Genomic DNA, 13,619 nt, shown 5'->3' with positions numbered 1-13,619 from the left:
ATCACATATTATAAAGCCATATTTTAATGTAACCAAAAATGGCTTCGTTAAAATTTGCAGAGCATTTTGGATGTTCGCCGTAGAGTTAGTAATTTTCTGGTAGTTTTGACCTTACTTCTCGTAGCAGGCATAAATTACAGAAATAGTATTTCAGTAGAGTCGCTAAAGAGCATTTGTTCTCTTGATTAAGAGATTCAGTGGGAAAAAATAGTTTTTTTGAAAACAAATTATGTCATTTAAAAACGAATTATGTCAAAGTTTTAATAACAAAATTTTTTTTTCTGCGATAGTTTAAAGGAAAGTTACAAAAGTTTTTAACCTTTACAAAATTTCTATAGCATTAAAATGTCAGATGTGAACCATTTAGTAAGTAGTACATGTCATATTAAATCTAAATAGGCATAATATTTAAAAATCGATTTTGTTTTCAAAAATAAAATGATATAACGAACCAAGCGAATTTACCCTTTTTTTTTAATAATGCCTATAATTTGAGTTCTTCAATTAAGTAAATTGCGTATTAATTAAACATATTTTTAAATGTGAATTTATTTTTTAAATTATTTATTTTTGAAAATATTGTTATGCCTTATATGATAATATCTATACAATTTATTACATTTACACGTTAAAATGAATAGCTAATATTTAAGCATTATTCATACACTTGATAAAAAGATTAATTTAAATAAAATACAGCAAAATAATTTAGCAGAACTTGTCGATTATTATGAACAATAACCTGCTTATGTTACAAATATTATGAATTTTTATCACATTATATTTTCTACATTTTCAATGGAGACAAGAGTCTTAGTAAAGAAATAGTTGCATTCATAAATGTAACAAGATTAATGTTAAAAAAAAAGGCGCTACGAAATAAAATGTAACAAAGAGTTGCTCCTTCTAAATTAAATTATGACAAAGGGTTTTATTTATGACAAAACATTATCGTAAAGAAAACCTGGGAATCAATATTAATAAAGTCAAACACGAAATATTATTTACTACACTGGTGCGTGAGAAAAAAATCTGTTGATGGAATTTAATTAATTTAACTCATTAAAATAAATATTCAGTTTTTAAAATATTACATCATTAATAATTTCTTAAAACAGTAATAACATAGGATTCCCGATAGATGCAAACATGGGCTCAATCCAAGAACAAAAGACTCGATATTATTCGGGCTCAGGCGAGCTCATGCATGTCAAAACATGTTCTATCAAACTTAACATAGAAATTTCAGTTTTTAATTATTCAAATGCTTTTTTGCCTTTTTCTTTTTCATTGTTCTTTTTATGTTTTATTTACTTATTGAAATATTTTATTTACTCATTGGATTATCAAATGTATAATAAATAATTTCGAGCTCGAGCAGGCTCAGATTTTTTAAAAATAAATCCGAACTCACTCATAAGCAAAAAATCAAAAAATTAAAATTAAATTCAAAATTGAAAAAGTTTTAACTTTTGAAAGCTGCAAGGAAGGCGATATTTTGAGCGAACAATTTTGTAAATTCGAAATATACTTTTGGAATCGTTTCCTCTTTACGAATTTTGAACATTTTTAAAGCTAAATCTGGTACTATAAAAACGCTTTTCATGGATTATAAATAAATTAGCTCACACTAGTTAGCAAATTGTATGTAGTAATTATACATAGAATCAAATTTCGAGTGGAATATGAATAACATTTACCTATAATTCATACTTTCACGATGGGAGAAGACAGCTGTAAAAAGTAATACTTTTTATCAGAAATTCTCTTCATGCAAAACCATTTAGTACTTACCTTATACATAAATTAAACTTTCTCTTTATCTAATACAATTTGTTATCCTCAACTGAAAAAAAAGACTGGAATGCTTGATGGATAAACCAAACGATCACGAGAAATACTATCGATTTTTAACGAAAACTAATTTATAATTTTTGCACGTTCAAGATCGTTTTCTCATTAAACTTTTTTTAATAAAATAAAACATTATAAAACATTCTTTTCTTGCGTGATTAATAATTCTATAGCCGCAGTTCATACACAAATAAAGTTTGAAAGCTAAAGTAATATTATATTTCAAGTGAAAAAAAAGCAAAATTTAACTACTAACATTGGTTGAATGCAGGTGTAAAGTTTAATATTCCACAGTATTTTTCTTTAATCGAATGGTAATTTTACTCCCAACTACGCTTCAAATATAATGTTTCGTTTTCTTAAAAGATTTTTTAATAGAAGCTGAAAATAAGGACAAATAGATAAAAGAGTACGATATTAAGCCAAATTATTATAAGAAGTATTATTGATTTTTTGAGCAAACGATTTTATAAATAGTGCACATTTAAAATCGGTTTCCCCTTTAATCTTTAAAAAATATTTCTTTTTGGTTTGAAAATTTATTCTACCACTGTAATGGATTCAGTAAATAAACTTTGAAAGCTATAGTTACATTATATTTCTGTGCGAAAAAAATACACTTAACGAAAACTTTGAATACACTTTAACGTTGGGAGAAGACAGCCGTAAAGGTTAATACTTTTTATTTCGCAGTAATTCTCTTTATTCGAAAATCACTTTTTTTCGTTCTACTACGCTGAATTCAGATAAAACTTTTCCCTGCCCTAACACGATTTGTTATCATCATCTGAAAATAAGAATTGATTGGTTGTTGGGAAAGTTCTCGCGCATCCCACTCAGATATGCACACCGTAGAAATAAAAAGGCTTATTACAGACTCATTTAATAAAATACAAATTGTTACCTTTCCAGTTTGATACACGTTTCTAAGGTAACATTGATTTCACATTAGGGAGTTTGATAGGTTTTTTCCCTATTTTTTTTCCCTTTGACAAAAGATGCCATGCAGGGGAAAAGATACAAAAGGGTAACTCACCTTGCGAACGGGCTTTTTGTTATTATTGTTATTTTTATTTTCAATCTCATAAAATTTAATAATTCATCAGAGATTGCATCAAAGCTATTCTTAGTTATCATTCAATCACGCGAAATAGTTACGCCAGTAAATCGGTGTTTGTGGCTCTGTTTGTTATTCTTTCAATATTAAAGTTGTGACCTTATCAATCTTTTTATGAATGCGTAAAATTTTGGGAACGATATTTTTATTTAAGAATAAAATTTCAAGTTGCATATGCGAAAGTGAAATATTTGATTGAGTAGAAGATGTTTAGATGCATATTTTCACAATTTTTGAAAATGGTGAAAGGGACCGTTCAAATATTGCTTAAGCACCTAAATGAGCTAGGGTTTTGTTATTTGTTTATTTTTTATGACAAAAAAGGAGAAAGGGCAATGCTTACGTAAGACATTAAAATTCCCTTATCTTTAAATTGTTTCAAAAAATATAAAAAACTTCTCAAATATTAAAAAAAATTTCATTGGAAAAATTACAAATTTTAAATGAAAAATTAAATATGAAAAATAAAAATCTTTTGAGCTTAATCCTAAAATTCTTAAAACTAGATTTCTACAGCAAAAGTCAAAGTAAAAACAAAGGGATTTCTGTTATCTTACGTAAGCATGGGAAAAAGTTTGTAGAGGGAGTTAAAAAGTAAAAAATATGCTTACTTAATATTTAAACGGTACCACAATAATAATAATAATAATAATCTACAATCCGTACAAGAGAGTGCAAAATAAAAAAAACGTTAACTATTACAAATTAGTTCTTACAAACTAGTTAATATCAATCTAAATCACCCCATTGTAGAAAAGGGTTACACTCCAAACCAATGTAACCAATTTAATGGTTGGTTTGCCAATGTACTAATGTAATGGTTTACAGAATCCTTGTTTTCACAATTTGAGTTTTGTAACTATATGTAGATCCAAGAAGTACTTTGGATTTCCTTGAAGTATATTTTGATTTAACAAAAAATTGAATAAACAAACAAAGAAAATGTTAGTCATACGAGATCAATAAGGTCAATAATAGTGAACCTAAAAACTATTAAATTTGCACGAAGAAAAGAAAGGACAGATAAAGCAGAATAGACAAAAGAATGTATATCACTACGCCGACCGGCCTGTGTAGGGGTTAGGGAACTGCCCTTGCATTAGAAAGGTTCTGAGTTCGAATCCCGGGCAAGGTATGGATGTTCTTTCCTTCTCTGTACTATCTTTCCTTGCTGTGGGAGCAACGTTGGTCCACCTAATATGGTGCGCCTGAAAGAGTTGCCAACAAATCTGCCCTTCAGGTGCCTGTATGACCTCCTAGGTCATTATCCAGGTAGGCATTAGGAAAAAAAAATTATATCACTATTAACTAATGGCTAACATGATACCTTGTTCCATATTTGCAATCATTTTGTGAGATAAAATTTTTGAAAAAATATTGAAATAAGAAGAAGTTATTGATATAAATTATAGTAGATAAAGGTTCTTTTAATTTTTTTACGTAGCCTTTGCTCTGAGTATTTTTCAAACCGATGGTAATGTTGTTGAAGAATTAAGGATTTAAACAACTGAAATTCTTAAATAAGATATGTATTTGTGGCATAAATTTTTGTTAGATTTCAATAGATCTTCGTGGATTAAACTCGTTTGGGTTTGCGCATAATTATAGAAATTTTTTTAAGAAAATAAGATGACGATTCGGAAAAAAAATAAATTTTGAAATGAAGGAAATTTTTTATATCTTATTTATTCAATAAAACTTTTTAAAAAAATAATATGACTAATCGGAAAAAAAAATAATAAAATTTAGAAATGAATGAAATTTTTATATCTTATTTATCCATTAAAAATTTTAAAATATTATTTTTCTTTTAAAATTTTTTATTTCCAGCTATTAACTAATGTGGACAGTTAACAGCAATTTATAAATGAAAATTTTAATCTGGATACAGCACAAAATATGTGAAAGTGAAAGAAAAGCGAGTTTAAGAAAATAAACTCCAGGCAAATTGTTTGTTCAGGAAAATGGACAGAGCTCGAAATGCATGTTTAAGGAAATGGACACATCAAAAAAATGCACCTTTTTAATGTTCAACCCAATTTTAACAATTAAATGAGAAATTTCGTATTAGCACTTCTTTGAACACTGAGCTTAATCATTACGTCACCAAATCCCAGATTTAGGGGACAGTGTGGCATATTACAGATGTAACTTTTCAGGTGATTCCTTATTATTCAGATATGCCTCTGCAGTGGTTTTTAAAAATTTAAATTCATAAATTCAGCTCCACAATTATAAATTTCTAGGACACGTGACACTCTTGTGAAAATAACCATTGACTTTTAAAATCTATTAAAAAAGAATAGTTTTTTTTAAAAATATGCACTTAGAGATTTAGGCAAAATGGACGACAACACGTTACGAATTGCTTTGGTTCCATTAGTATATTCTTTAAGAGAAAAAGAAAATTAGCAATTTTTATAAAAGAAGTTCGAAAAGCGGAATCAAATGCTATGTTCATTTCCTTAAATAGCTGTGTCCCTTTTCTTAAATAGTTATTTTGATCTGTGTCCATTTTCTTAAACATACATTTTGAGCTGTATCCATTTTCTTAAACATGCATTTTGAGCTGTATCCATTTTCTTAAATATGCATTTAGAGCAGTGTCCATTTTCTTAAACTAGCATTTTGAGCTGAGTGCCTTTTCTTAAACATGTATTTCGATCTGTGTTCATTTTTTTAAACACCTATTTCGAACTGTGTCCATTTTACTTACCATGCATTTTGAGCTACGTCTATTTTTGTAAATACACATTTTGAGCTGTATCCCTTTTCTTAAACAGGCATTTTGAGCTGTATCCATTTTCTTAAATATGCATTTTGAACAGTGTTCATTTTCTTAAACGTGCGTTTCGAGGCCTCTTTTAAAAATGCATTTTGAGTTGTGTCCATTTTCTTAAACACGCATTTTGAGCTGTGTCAAATATAAAAAGGTAACCAACAATTTATTAGCAATGCTACAACAATTGATTATATATTTTTATCTAGTAATTTCTTTAAAAATGAGTAAAAATTAAATTTAATTGCTCATTAAACTGCACTCATATTAGTTCAACCTCGTTTAACATGAATTGTTTTTTGCTTTTTAAATTCCTCGAGAAAAAAAAATCTATTTTTAGCGGAACGTGAGAAGCATTTACATTGTCGTCATTACCACATTTTAAATCCTTTCAAAAACAAGTAACTTTCTCCGGAAAGATACATGGCACAATATGATGCCAAGGTAGCCAAAGGCAGATTTAAAAATAAATAAATGGAAGACGAAGAAGAAAGTGTATTGTAAATTTTTTGATAATATTAAATTTCGATTGTATGTACGTAGACTTATTTATCTGAAAACTTTGAACGTAGTACATAAAATAGTAAAAAGGTTCAACACTGGTCTAAACTTTTTATTAATGATTTTTCAAGAGTGTTAAAATACGCCTTTAGCTCTTCGTGTCATATCAGGCATTCGGTATGCAAAACAAATAAGTAAAAACCCTGAATAACTAGTGAGCGTATTTTCTCGTACTAGACTCAATATTTAATGGTTCAATCACCTAATCTTAAATTTGTTAATTAATTAGTGCAGAGCTAATTAATTAGTAATTCCTGTAAAGACGAATTTTAAATATTGGACTGATTCATAATTCGATTTTTCAGAGACGATTCCACCGATTTCGCTTAAATTTTATATTTTGCCAAAAAAGTTACATTCCTTGAAATGGTGTAAAAAATTTTATGCCTTTACAATTCAAAAAATTTTAGACTACAATTAAATAAAATAATTAAAAAATTATAAATAAATATATTTCTTGCAGGGAATTATGTTCGGATAAACGAATTTCATAATTGCGAATTAAATTTCTAACTATCGTGTTTAACTTTTAACAGCTTTTAATTTTTTTCAAAAGTATATTTGTAATAATAACGAAAGCGAACTTTACGAACGAAATAAAACGAAATTATATGCAGTCGCGGATGATTACTTAAATCCTATACCGTAATGTTCTTTTTTTTTTTTAACTTAGTCGTTTTTTTTTTCTTCATCTATTTCATTTCTGACTCTAATCAAGAAAGAAATGCACCAATGATAAGCAAATATATCTTTATCAGAAATGTTCCAATGTAAAATGTGGAAACATTTAACATGAGCAATCATAGCTGTTAAGTAAACTATTCTAAACATTCCATTTGCAATTCCGTAGTTAATAATTGCAAGCGAAATAAAAAATAAAACAGTAAGAAGGAAATAGAATTTTGATAATGTGAGATAATAGAAAATTTTTCAATTATAAACTAAGAAGGTTATTTTGATTTATCAATTTTTAAAACATTTCGTCAAAAAATTCTTATCAAATTTTTGAAGAGTCCTAAATCAAATATTAATTCAAATTTTTATAGAAATGAATATAACAATAAAAATAACGGAAACATTCTCGAAAATACAGACTAATACTTAAATAAGTAAAAATATTTAAAAAAAGAAGACTTTGAAGTGAATTGAAAATAAAAATAATTCGATTTTGATCAAGATATTAAAAAGAGAAAACATTTCAATTTTTATAACCCCCAAAACGAAAAACGTTGGATGCATTATCATCGGAAGGCGGAGACATTTTACGTAGATGCTAATAGTAGTTAAATAGGAAAATAAATTACTCTACGTTTTCCCTTTAAGGTACGTTAAAAACTAAATTATTTTCTTCTTTAAAAAACTTTTTAAAAATTTTATTCTATTTAATTGCTTTTTTCCTTTTTAATCAAATGTCAGAAGTGGTCGAAATTTCAAAAAAATGGAGATAAATTTTGCTTGCAATAATTAGGAAACAATTGTAACTTATATTGTTATCAAGCATGGGACACCTGTTGAAATTTGAATACTCTAGCTAGCTGGAAAGTGGTCAAAATTTTCATTAACCATATTTACCATTAACCATAACAAATTTTTAACATCTTAAAACATTTTCTAAAACATCGTTTAAATCTTTTGTCATTTTTTTTAATCAATTCAAAATATTATTCATTATTGAAAAATGATTACATTACTAAAATAATACTTTGCTTTTAACGATTAGTTTAGGAAACAAGATTAAAACTATTTCACTAATTTCTTAACTAAATTTATCATAACTATTAAAGCATCGAATTATATTACAATCACAATATTTTTTAAACATTGTTAAACGTTTTAATGTATTATAATTTAATATTAATTGCAAGAATTAAATTTTTTCCGTTGTATTTTTATATGACATTTCTAAGTAAAGATAGTTATCACTAATTTATAATAATGCTATTATTATTAATTAATTTATTGTAATATTAATTTATTATATGCTACAAAATTTTTTTAATATTGTGATCAGATGGAACTTTACATAATTTACAAACTTTCAATAATTATTTATGGTCGCAAGTGTCATTAAAATTTCGCTACGAGAAAGAGAACTAATTATTTGAATGGTTCTTTGAAAGTGCTACCCTCATCAAACTTAGCCTCACTATTCATAAGTGGATTGAGCTTAGCGACGTTAGCTATTAGAGTGCTAAGCTAAACGTAACATTTCGTTAGCTTTTCGGGAGTAACGCTTTTAGTTAACTGCAAAACAGATTTTTAAAGTATGACACAGAAAAGCAATTACTGAAAATTTATAACACATTAGCTACTCCAAATCTAGAATTCAGAAGTCAAAGAGGTTTCCAGAAAGTAATGCTGCAAGTGCTGTTCAATGCTGCCTAATACAGTAGTGTCAGAAGAGATGAATCTTCGTACTGTCAAATTTTGACAAAACAAATACAACGTTTGAGGTACAGCTTCTGGAGCAACCTCAGTTTAATAATCGCTGTGATATTTAATGCGAGTATATAAAACAATTTAGTTAAAATTTTTACTGCAATATTTTTATTTTATTTTATAGCCGTTATTAAACAACCAATCCGAATTTGAGTTTACGACTATCAATGTTTAACTTCCGTAGCACTATAATTCGGAATCCAATCCAGAAGACAAGAGAACTCCTAGATCAATAATTGGGAGAAGGGAGTCGTGAAGGACTTTTTTGATGGAACTAACCCGCATTTGCGTTACATGAAGAGGAAAACCGCAAAAATCTCCCACGGTTGGTATGACGGTATGGGGACTCTAGCCCATGATAAGTCTAACACTGAGGAATATATTTTACTTCAGTACTATGATCATAGAGCTGGGTACAGAAGTTGTATAGACTTGCCATCGCATCAGCCATTCAAACCTGGGTGACCTCATTGAGTGGCGAAACCTCAATCCCTTGATCCACCGTGGTTCTTACTGTAATAATTTTCTTATAACCGTCGTTGAAGTTGATTTTGAGTTTACGACTACCAATGCTCAACTCCTTAGCCTTGTAATTTTGAACCCAATCCAAAAGACAAGGGAACTCCTGGATCAAGTATTTATAACCGTCGTTTAACAGCTGACCCAATTTGGATGTACAACTACCAATGTTCAATTCCTTAACCTTGTAATTTTGAACCTAATCCAGAAAACAAGGGAACTGCTAGATCAAGTATTGGGAGAAATTTCCCTTCATAGAGAACTTTTTCATGGAACTAACCCTCATTTGCGTTACATGGAGAGGAAAACCACGAAAACTTATCGTAGTTAGCCTTACGGTAAGGGGACTCTAAACCATGATCCGTCCGCTGAGATTATTTTACGTCTGCATTTTAGTTGGGGCTAGTCGGTTGTGGAATTCGTTTCAACCAGCTATCGCTGGGATTCGATCCTAAGGAAGGCTAACTCTATCCCCTGAGCCACCTCGGCTCCTATTGGGTCAAGTATTGGGATAAATTTGCCTTCTTGGAGGACTTTTTGATGGAATTAACTCCCATTTTCTCTGGAGGGATGGAGAGGAAAACCATCAAAATATCTCATGGTCAGCCCGATGGCAAGAGGATTGTAACCCGTGATCCACTGAGGATATTTTAAGTCAGCACTGCACTTAATAAAGTAGAGTTCGTACCAATCAGTTCCTTCTGGGATTCGAACCTGGGTCACCTCATTGTGAGACGAACGCCCTGAGCCACCGCAACTCTTAAAGTAATGATTGAAAAATTACAATTAAAATAAGAAGGAAAATGAAAAATGCATTTCTTCTTAAATTAAGTTTTTTTTCTCCTCTATTTCCTAGATTATCCACACATTGTCCAGATGATTTTGTTGCAGAAATTTAAAAATATTTCTGCATAATTTATAGGCCCCTATTTATAGTATAATTAATGGAATAGAAAATATGACATACATTGCTAATTGCAAATTTAGAGCTTAATATTTGGGGCGATGAATAAACTTGCACCTATATCACACAATATGAAAATCCTAAAAAAAATTTAACTTTTAGAAAATTTGAATAAAGAACCTCTTAGAAAAATCGGACCATTCAAAAATATAATATACGTAGGTTTTTCAAGTCTTTTTTACTTGTCCTTTTTTCCCCTGAATAAGTATTTAATTATGAGTTGGATATTAAACTCGTAATAACTTCTTGATTTTTTATTTAACAAAAGAATATAGCTCATGCATTATATCCCATTGACAATTTCTTCATAAATATTTAGATACATAACATATTAAACGGTGAAAAAAAATGTTGACTTCGCATTCATTATAAAGGTATTTATCATGAAACTTTAAATGTCGTCAAAACTTGACCACGAATCATCAATTTATTTATTTATTGAAACACATGAAAATTAAATTGGTTTCTACAATTTTTTTGACAAGTATTTCAGAATAATTGCTTTTAGCTAAGTATTGTATACGTACACTAAATCAATAAGTAAGAGAAAATAATCGTAACAAAGTTGATGTGAATTTAGTAAAATCTCTATTTATGAAAATATTTAGAACCAGAGTGGAAGAATAAAAATTTTCATTTAAAAATGCATACTATGGTAAAATATTTATTCAGGGTGTTTCGTAATAACCACCGTAAACATACATTTCTAGATAATTTTTTTATACCTTATTTAGTTATTGATGAAACACAACTGCAAAATTTTCGAATATTTGATTTTTTAATCGTCCTCTTACATTCTTGCCTGCATGCACATCCGAGATAATTTTTCTAAAAGTTTAAGAGGAGAATTTTGCAAATTCGATAAGTTCATCCATTTTCACCCGACATACTTCGAAATTAAACTAAGTGTACAATTTGTTAGAAAATCATTTGGTTATTTAAAATTAATAATTCAGAATAAATCCAATAACTTTTCCAATTAAATGAAAATTAAAAAGTTTAATGCATTTAGAAAATAACAAAAATATTACAGGATAATATTCCACTGCAATCAAAAATTTATAAATATATTCCTGAATTTTAAGAATAGTTTTCCAAATTTGTTCAATCCATTTAAAAAATAAGACGAAAAAAATACAGTGCATTTGCTAGAAAATAATTATATTATTTTAAAATTAATAAATAAAATAAATATACCTTAATTTTTGCGCTTAAAAGAAAATTAAAAAGTTAAATTGACAGGGTAACGTTCCATTGGCAAAATAAATGTATTAATAGATTCTTGTCTTTTAATAACTTAAATATTTTTCCAAATTTAATATGAAAGAGCAATTAAAAATTATTACTGATATATTTAACTTTCTTTAATTTTTGCAACGAAGATGAATAACAGCTAGAAAAAAAATAAAAAGAAAAACGGCAAAAAAAAATGAGGGTGGAGAACAAATTTAATCATTACGCAAAGTGGGAGGCATAGAACAACCCACGAGTTAGTGACTCACGCGTTGACAAGCCTTCCGATGCCATGTCAATAACAGTGCCAAAAAAAAAAAAAAAAAAAAAAAAAGAACGAAAGAAACAAAAGAAAAATTATTCTATCTTACCTTTCAAACAATTTTCACATCTTCTAATTTAACCACTTTTATTTGGCAACGCAATATTATTCTAAAAAAACGATTCTTTGTATCTCAATAAAACCGTCTGCAGTTTTGAAAGAAACACGGAAGAGTTTTTTTGACAGCGGCATTAAAAACAAAACTGGAACCGCGGCAACCAAGCGAAGCACGTTTGGTTAGTGAGGAGGAGATGAACTTGACGAGCCAAGCACGTCTTGTCTGTCTGTAACATGGCGTCCTACTGAACGCGATATTCGGACAAGGGTCTTTACTCTTCAATTTGGTTCTACAAACGCATCGCTGTTGACTACAGCGCCCTCCACATGAGTTAATCGATTTTTTCCCCTTAGGAAAAATCATATAAGTTTGGAGGAAGTGGACGGAAATTTAAAAAGACAGGAAAGTGCGGGAGATATAAAGATTGTTTCTAAATCATTAAAGATTTTTCAGGATGCTTAAATGAAAAACTGATATTTGAAAAGTGTTTTTACGCACCCTGGATTTCCATCTATTAATTGCTTTAAAAACGCACTTAAATAAATATTTTCCTTTGTATGTTAATGAAATGAGCAATCATCTGAAATTTGAAAATGAATTCGCATTCTCGATAAAATCTGTGGTGTAAAAAATCGATATAGCACAAACTTTTTACGTCATGAATTTACTCATTATGTACCCTTTGTTGCATAAATTTGAATTAATGTGAAAAAATATTTAAATAATTTAAAAACAAAAATGTATTTAATATATTTATCATTATCATTTCCATCATAACAATAGTAATAACCACTACAGTAAATCGATATAATATCGATTTTTACAGTATAAATTTTTATCATTGCCTCATATCAATAACGTGGGACTCATTTTTCATCAATAATTTCAAATACAAGCAAGCGAACAATGTTTGGAAAAAGTACAATTATCTTTTTTATGGAGCAATAATCGTAATAGAGTGGGAAAAAGCTTTAAAAAAACAATTAAAAAAATAAAAAGTCAAAAGTCGATTTGGTACTATAAAGTATAAACAAGTATCATCACACAGAATGAGGAGACACAGAACGACGAAAAATACAGAAAATATATAGACTTTCCTTCATTCTGTTTCTCAATATTGATAGTAATACTCGTTAAGAATGGCGAAAAAACTAATTTTCGTACTAAAAGGTTTCTTTATTCTGTGTCTCAATATAATATTGTAATACGTGTTTATAAAAACAAGTATCATCACACAGAATAACTAGATACAGAATGACGAAAAATTCAGAAAATACGTATATTTTTCTGCATTCTGTGTCTCAATATAATATTGTAATATTTGTTTACAATAAACAAGTATCATCACGCAGAATGACGAGACACAGAACAACGAAAAATACAGAAAATATACAGATTTTTCTTCATTCTGTTTCTCAATATTGATGGTAATACTTGTTTATAATCTATCTATCTATCTTATTATATAAAATGCTAATACGTACGTATGTATGTATCAATAAAACCGATGATATTTTTTTTCTCGCGCTGGCAACCGTTTTCATTTTTAATTGATTGGATTCGGCGCGCAAGAGCACGTCGTGAGCAACCAGATAACAATAACCAGAGTGAGCATTATCAGGTTGTTCAATTCAGACTCATGCACTAAAAACATGACAATATTTAATTTAAACTTTCAATAGGAATTAATTAATTAATTGAAGTGAGAATGCTTTAAAAGGCCGCTGTTGAATTGATATTTTTCTACTGGGAGCTACCTAAACGTCTAAAAAA

General features: G+C 28.6%; 1 protein-coding gene across 1 annotated transcript in view; it reads right to left on the bottom strand.

The window, feature by feature from the left end:
• Positions 1-12,100, bottom strand: part of LOC107438948 (protein rhomboid) — a 315,987-nt gene extending 303,887 nt beyond the window's left edge. Inside the window, exon 1 of the mRNA XM_043042883.3 lies at positions 11,838-12,100. The gene's annotated coding sequence lies outside the window, so the exon portion shown is untranslated. The remainder of the gene's footprint in view (positions 1-11,837) is intronic.
• Between the last annotated feature and the right edge of the window lie 1,519 nt (positions 12,101-13,619).

The sequence above is a fragment of the Parasteatoda tepidariorum genome, chromosome 8 (genome assembly GCF_982258835.1).
Source record: "Parasteatoda tepidariorum strain Cologne lab strain chromosome 8, Ptep-v5.0, whole genome shotgun sequence".
NCBI lineage: Eukaryota > Metazoa > Arthropoda > Arachnida > Araneae > Theridiidae > Parasteatoda > Parasteatoda tepidariorum.
Note: the sequence above shows the minus strand (reverse complement) of the source record. Positions and strands in the feature narration are given on the sequence as shown.